This window comes from Melospiza melodia, chromosome 23 (assembly GCF_035770615.1).
Source record: "Melospiza melodia melodia isolate bMelMel2 chromosome 23, bMelMel2.pri, whole genome shotgun sequence".
Lineage (NCBI taxonomy): Eukaryota > Metazoa > Chordata > Aves > Passeriformes > Passerellidae > Melospiza > Melospiza melodia.
The window spans coordinates 10,179,086-10,186,776 of NC_086216.1; positions in this window are offsets into that span (position 1 = coordinate 10,179,086).

Here is a 7,691-nt window from a genome sequence, read left to right on the forward strand (position 1 = left end):
AGCACAGACATCCCCAGCGAAGGCTGGCTGTGCCCACACTCGGGGACATCCCAGGACATTCCAGGACATCCCAGGGATATTCCTTGGCACAGACCTGCTCATCCAAGGCCAGGCTGTGCCCTGTGCCCTCCCCGAGCCCCGGGCTGTGCGTAGTGCCAGCTCTGCCCCCTCTCAGCTCATTAAATCTCCCGGCAAGGTGATTTTATTGCCGGCTGCCAGAGCTGGGATTTACTGCCCCATTCCCCACCTGCCCTCTCGCCGCCGCCCGTTCCTTTGTATTTGTTAATGGCCTTTTCTCTTGTTATATAATCCTGTCAGCAGTGTAAAAATGTCTCTCAGGACTGCTCAGGGGTGTAAATCTCCCGGGCCCGGCGCTGACAGCGCTGAGTGGTGGTGGCAGGAGCCCTGGCCTGTCCTCCAGTAATTGTCACCACATGATAGGAAAGTGTAAGATTTAATAAGGTCATAAAGCAGAATGGCATCAGCCCGGCTGATGGGGGTTTTTTTCATTAGCATTCAGAAGATCTGGGTTCCGTGGGACAATAAATCGCAGCAGCTGAGCAGAAATGACCCATTTGATTATTCAAGGCTTTCCAGGAACGTGGGGAGAGCGGCAGGGCTGGGGCAAAATTCCCACAGCAAAAAGAATTCTTCTGTTCTGCTCACCGAGCTGAGTTCAGGTCCAGGACCATGCTCTGGAGTGGGGGCAGAAGATTATTAGATATAGATATAGATATATAGATATATAAAATATATTATATATATATAGATAAATGTTATATATATATATATATATATATATATATATATGCACCTGTTGCATTCCACAGCAGCAGATAATCAATGTTTACATTTTGTTCCTGAGGCCTCTCAGCTTCTCAAGAGGAAAAACCCTAAGGAAAGGACTTTCCATAAAGGATGTCTGTGTCACCCAAGCGTTTTCTCCTCGGAGCAGCCACAGCTCCCCTTTGTTTGATCTCTCAAGCTCTGGGCAGGTGCTGAAGCCTCACCTGGAACACAACCTGACCTCAAAGCCCTTCCCAAACCCCAAATTCCAAGAATTCCCCCCTAGACCCAGCACTGAGAAACACCCAAAGCACTGCTGGCACTCCTGAGAGCTGCTGGGACCTCTTGGGCTAAAAAAATCAGATTTTTAAAGGTGCTAATTAGCAGCTGAGCTCTTCTGAGAAATGCCAGCCCGCTTGTGGGTGACAAACCTGGCAGAGCAGGACCCTGCATCTCCCCAGCCCCACTCGGTGGATGTGCAGATAAATTCTCCCCCTCATTACCTGGAATGTTCTTGTTCCTGCTCAGAATCTTGCCCACGGCTAGCAATTATTTACTGCTCATTATCACGGGCTCCTGTCAGCTCCAGGGAGCTGGGACCGAGCAGGAAGCGAGGAGCAGAGATCCGGGCTGGTGGAAACACCAACAACATTAAAATGCAAGGAGAGAAAAAGTACCTTAAGCTCCGACTTGATTTACAAACTCGGCGAGGAGTGACAAGCGTTCCTGAAAGGATTTGTCACCATCAGACCCATTTAAGGGGCTGTGACAGCGCTGAAACCTCTGCACTTCACGTTCCTGGGGAGAAAACTTCACCGTTTGGCTTCACAGGGAGAGAAATGGCAGTTTTGTGTTTCCAAACAAGCTGTGGGGCTGCTGGGAGATAAAACCAGCACTGGGAGAGAAAAGAAACAATGGGAAGGATTCCACTGATTGATGAATGGGAAAATATATTTCCTTTTACAAGTCAACTTTAGTTTTTCTAATAAATGAAATTAGACATTGAAAGATGAAAGAAACAATGGGGGAAACCTCCTAAATTCCATAAGAATTAAAAATTAAAAAGAAGAGTTATACATTAGAGGGAAATCTCTGAAATCAGGTGTTCTGGGAAGTCTGAACCTCTCAAGCACCGTGAAAATGAGGAAAACCCCTTAAATTCCATAAGAATTAAAAATCAAAAGGGAGGATTATACATTAGAGAGGAATCTTTGGGATCAGGTGTTCCAGGGAGGCTGAACCTCCAAGTACCTCAGCCAATGGGGAAAAAACCCTAAATTCTGTAAGAATGAAAATTAAAAGGGAGCGTTATACATTAGAGGGGAATCTTTGGGATCAGGTGTTTTGGGAACTCTGAACCTCTCAAGTCCCTCAGAAATGGGGAAAGAGAGAAAGGAAATGTGGCTGGAAATTGGGATAAAAAGGGAGGCTGTGTCCTCCAAAAATTGGAGAGACCCCAGGGGATGCCCCATGGTCTCTGCTTTGATTTGAATAAAGTCAAAGGACTCCTCTGTCTCCTTTTTGGACATAAACCTCTGGTGTTTGTGGATTAATTTTCCTGACAGCAGAAAGTCAATTAAAATCCTGACTGTGTGTGGGAAAGGTGCTGTGATTCCCTTCCCCACCCCTGCCCTTCGCTGTTATTTCTGCTTCGTTTTCCCTGCTGTGGAGGGCACTGGGAGCTCTCTGCAAACACGGCGCTCATTAAAGCCCAGCTCCAGAGTTTACAGAGATTACAGCAAAAGCTTTACACCCAAAAAATGCTGCTCTTTATAAAGTGCATTTCCCCCTGACTCTCCTTGAAGGATGATTTACACCCCAGCTCATTTTCCTAAACAGCTGTCAGCTCCTTTAGGAAATATCCCAGACAAACAGAACCCATTTTTTCCACCCTTTTTAAATCCCAGTAGCTGGGATTATTTTATTATTTATTATTTTATTCTATTTATTACCACTAAAAAGAGGAAATGAGACAGCAGAGGTCGTTACTGGGGACCCTGCTGGAGCAGGAGCTTCACCTCGGGCTGGATGGAATTGAAATTTTGGGGCTGAATTAATAACGAGCCCAGCTGGGAAATGCTGCCTGTGCCCTGCGGGGCTGGAAACGTCTTCTGACATTAATAAAAAAAGGGAGGGCGTGCTGCCCGGGCAGAGCAGGGAACACATGGAATATAGAAAAACCATCCCTGAGCTCCTGACAGGCCAAGGGATGCTCCTGCTGGCTCTGACACCTTGCAGGAGGAATTTCACAGCTCCCTCCATCCTTCCCAACACTTCCAGGGATTTTTGTTACCTCTGACCAGAGAAATCACCTCATTTTCTCCATTATTATCCCTAATAGTACTGGGAATGTTCTGCGAGGGTAACAGAGCAGTTTAAAAAACAGGGAAAAGTAGAAATGAAGAAAATTTTCAAGGGGGAATATCCCAGCCAAGCTGAGGAGGACGCAGGTCACAGGGAGGGCTGGAGGGGAGCAAGGATTTCAGGGGTGGCATCTCCTCCTTGCCCCGAAATTCAGGTACAAAAATGCCCTGCAGAGGCTCAGCTGCGTCCCCTCCATCCTTGTCCCTTCCCTGCCCTTGAGCTTGTCCTTGCAGGTGGAAGTGAGGAGCCTGAGAGAGGCTGAGCTTTGCAGAGCTCCCAGCCAGACCCAGCCCGGCCCGAGGCGATGCTGCTCCGCATGCAGCAAATGCCAAGAAAATTAAAACTTTCTTCCTTTCTTCCTCAATTTTTTTCTTTTTTTTTCCCTCCCCATTGAAATTCAGCATCCACTCCATCAGAGCTCTGTGCTGCTGGGTGACCTTTGGGTGACATTTGCTTGGCTGGGAGCAGCAGGAGGGACGAGCCCAGCCCCGGGCAGGGCTGAGCTGGGCTGGGGTGCAGGGAGGAAACTGAAATCACAGCATACAGGGCACAAATCCAGGTTTTACTGATAATTTTTTACCACAAGACTACAATTTGCCCCCCTGGCAGAGCTCCAGAGCCCCTGGGATCAGGGCACCTCCCAAAGAAAAGTGACAATTGGCCAAAAAAGAGTTAGCTTAGAGCTCTGTATATTTAATATATTAAAACATTTATTAATATAATTATTAATATACATATTATAAAATATATATGATAATATAATTTATTAATTATATTATAATTTTTATTAATTACATTTATTATTCTGCTTCCAAAACCTTAATGCCAATAAGTGATTCCTCCTGCTTAAAACAGGAAAGAGGTAAAAAGCACAAGCGATGGAGCAAAGCCCAAGAAACAACAGAGAGAAGAATAATCCACTTTCCAAACTTTTATAAGTCGTAAATGGGTTGGTGTTTGGATAAGTACTGCAGGATTCTTGGTTTAAAAAAAAAATACATAATTAGAAAATGAAACCTTTCTAGCAGTTATCTCTCACAGTTTGGGGGTTTGAAACACTTCTGTGAATAGAATTATCTGCTTCAGAGACATTAAACCCACCAGTGGAATCTCTTGCGTTACCACATCGCGAACATCTGACCCCCAACATGGGGAAATAATGAAAAATTAACGGCTCCAGATGTGCCAGCCCTGCCGGTGGCAGATGTTCATTTAACACACCATTTAGAAATCCCCAGTGCACGAGGATAAAACGATGGAATAATGGGGAGGAAGGGAATAACGTGGGGAGTGAAATCTGCACCTTCCCGGGGGTGGAAATGCAGGCAAGGACAGGAGATCACCCCAAAGAATGGGTCCTTTTTGTGGCACAGCTTTAATTCAGGGGCTTCTCTCAGGACACTGCTGAGGCTGTCCCCAGCCCTTCACCCACCCTTCCTGGAGGTGCCTGTGGGAATCCACAAAATCAGAGGGTTTTGGGAAAGCTACAAAAGGCAGGCCTCAGATACAGCAGAACTGTGATTAGTGCTAAGCAGCAGCCATGAGATTGGTCAGCAGAAATATTATATAAACTGTAAAAAAGCAAGGACAAATACAACAATGGTCTGTGTATTAACCCTTATCTAGAATAACTCCCTAAGCTGCAGAAAAGTTTATCTAGTGAGATATTAGGAAGTTTTAAGCTTAATAAAAGCTGTGTGCATTGTGTTTGAAAGCTTACAGGCAGGTATTGTATTTGAAATAAGCAAGCATTTTTTTAACCAAAGGTACCTGTGCTTATAGTGGTTGGATGGAACTACTGTCAATGTGCTTTTGCTTTGTGTGATTGGTCAAAAAACTTATAATGTTACTGAGTTGTAACATGAAGTTCTTGGTCTGCTGCCTGAGATGTGAGCTGGTGGCATCTTCCCATTGTCATAACCATGGAATGAGCCTGATGCTGGAAAATCAAACAGCTCAAGGCACGTTCCCAGCAGTCCTGTCCTGTTTGTGATTTGTACAGAGCCCCCAGCCGGACTCAGGTGCCAGCACAAAGAACAAGTGCCACCTCTCCAATGACACTGGCAAAACCAACAGTCCATCAAAATTCTCCTCCTCCATAAAGGAATGCAAAACAATGAGTTATTTACATAAAGCGTGTAAGTTCGTTACAAGAACGTAAACATCAGAAGGCTTAGAAAATCTTAAAAAATCAGGGTGACACCCAACGAGCACCCAAGGCAGGGCAGAGCCTGGGCACTGCTGCCTGCCCAGGTCACAAATTTCACCTGTGGCACAGCCAGCAGGGCACCCCTGGGTACAGGAGAGCTTGGGGACACTGTCCTGGACTGCTCTGGGAAGCCTCGTCTCCTCACTCAGCATTCAGCAGGTAGACACGGACTGCAGGGACTTTATTTACCCATTTATGGGCAATAACTCAGTTATTTATCAATCCCCAGAGGGAAAAAAAAAAAAAAACAGGAAAAAAAACAACAAAACAACCCAATTCTTCAGCTGAGATTAGAGGAGAAGCAGGGAAGGGGCAAATCCTCGGAGCACAAACAGATTGCACTATTTATATATGAAAATGTTTTCAGCATCTATAAACTTCCCGTGCCCAGGCACTTTAATTAATTGCAGGGGTTGCCATGGTAACCTCCCTAACTCAATTACAGCTCTGCAGAGAGGTGAGTGTGCCCGTGACAGAGCAGGTGCATCGTGCTGGGCCTGCAGTGGGAGTGGAGCCCGTGGAAAGGGGAACAGATCCCATGGAAAGGGAAGCAGATCCTGCAGAAATGGCAGTGGATCCCACAGAAATGGGCATGGATCCTGCAGAAACCAGAGCAAGTCCCACGGAAATGGGAGCGGATCCCATAGAAATGGGGAGAAGATCCCACAGAAAGGGGAGAGGATCCCATGGAAATGGGAGCAGATCCCACAGAAATGGGAGCAGGTTCTGCGGAAAGGGAAGCAGATCCCAGGGAAAGGGGAGAGGATCCTGTGGAAAGGGGAGCAGGTCATGCAGAAAAGGGAGAGGATCCCAAGGAAAGGGGATCAAGTCCCACAGAAGGGGGAACAGATTCCATGGGAAAGGGAGAGGATCCCATGGAAAGGGGAGCAGATCCCAAGGAAAGGGGAGCAAGTTCTGCAGAAAGGGGAGCAAGTTCTGCAGAAACGGGAGCAGATCCCACAGAAAGGGAAGTGGATTCCGCGAAAAGGGGAACGGATCCTGCAGAAATGGGAGCAGATCCTGTGGAAATGGGAGCAGATCCCACAGAAAGTGGAGCAGATCCCATGCAAATGGGAACACTGGGGGGTCTCTGTCAGTTCTTTACTAGAAAAACTAAAACTACAAATAAGATAAATTAAAAAACCCTCACTGGCAGAGTCAGAGTATGCCCTGCCCCCTGTGTGTCAGGGTGGTGGCACAGCCCCATTCCATGGGGGGTCAGCCCTCCTGCAGTGCCAGCTGTGGTTCTGCTGGAGCAGGGATCCTGCACAAGGGGGGAGTTTTCCTCTGCAGCTCCAGGGCTGCTGGAGATGGGCCTGGAATTCCTCGGGGAATGCAGGGCAGCAGAAAGCTGCTCCTCTGGGAATGCAGTGGGAAAAGGCTGCTGTGGTGTCCCAAACCTCAGATTGTATCCGGGTAGGAATGTTTGAAACCTCAGATTGTATCCACGTAGGGATGTTTGAAACCTCAGATTGTATCCAGGCAGGAATGTTTGAAACCTCAGATTGTATCCAGGCAGGAATGGTTGAAACCTCAGATTGTATCCAGGTAGGAATGTTTGAAACCTCAGATTGTATCCGGGTAGGAATGTTTGAAACCTCAGATTGTATCCAGGCAGGAATGGTTGAAACCTCAGATTGTATCCAGGTAGGAGTGCTCAGCTTCTCCCCCTGGGCAGAGCATCTCCCCATGGGATGATGGAATTGTATCAGCCATGCAGGGACACTCACTGGCCCATGAACAGAAGATAATTAATAATTCATTGACCATGAACAGAAGAGATCTCCTGGAGGGAGGATTGGTTGTGGAAGAGATAAAGAAAACTACCCAATGAACAGAGGACAACTGCCTCACCTCTAACAGATGGGAATTAAATACAGGCCCAGTTAAACCCAAGACAAAAGCTATCACAGCCTTGTCCATCTGTGTGCAAACACTGAGATGAGGTGTGCTGGCTTAGGAAGGCCACAGAATGGAGATGAGATTGCTGAGAGAGAGATTGAGCTAGAAACAAGTTTCAACAAGATTCAAAACATGGCCTTACACAAAGACTAGATAATTTAGAGAATTAGAACTGTGAAAGATGCATTGAAGCAAGACCACATGGAGAAAAAATATTAAAAAACCAACCAACACCCCTCCTGACTCCTGACCAGCTCAGGCACCAGAATTACCCTCAGCTGCCCCAGCTCCCAATGGGAAGGTCTGTCAGAAGTTCCTGTCAGATCAGTGATCGATACTGCAGGAGTTGCTATTCACCCCGAGCCTCACAACGACCGAGCTCCTTCCCTGCACTACATCAGACAAACCATCTGCATCACAATCAGCGTTT